The following is a 456-nucleotide window of genomic DNA, read 5'->3' on the forward strand; positions in this document are numbered from 1 at the left end:
CAAGACTTGGAACTATTTTTTCCACTCATAGAAGTCTGCTTTTTATAGAAACAATTCATATATTTAATAATCTTCACTGGCCTAACAGCTCTTACAAAGGAATTACTTTCAGCTATCGGTCTTAATTGTGCAGGATAGCTAAAGCCATAACTAAATATTTCATCAATTATGTCAGATAAGAATGCATAATATCATACCCATCTTCTAAGTGAGGATTCTCTGGCACTGCTCAGAAACGAGTATATTTTCCCTAATTGCCTAAAGGAACAGTAAACAACACAGCTGTGAGTTTGCTGTGGTTTGACGCCCGAAGGGTGGCATGTCTCCTCTGGTACCTGCACATTTGGTTAGTTAGTTGTTCCAGTGGGAAGAAAACAAAGGTTTCATTCAAGGCTCTATTTGCAACTGGAACTATTTGGTTATGTTTGTATTAATATTCTTTCATACCGTTTCACA

Source organism: Falco naumanni, chromosome 2 (assembly GCF_017639655.2).
Source record: "Falco naumanni isolate bFalNau1 chromosome 2, bFalNau1.pat, whole genome shotgun sequence".
Lineage (NCBI taxonomy): Eukaryota > Metazoa > Chordata > Aves > Falconiformes > Falconidae > Falco > Falco naumanni.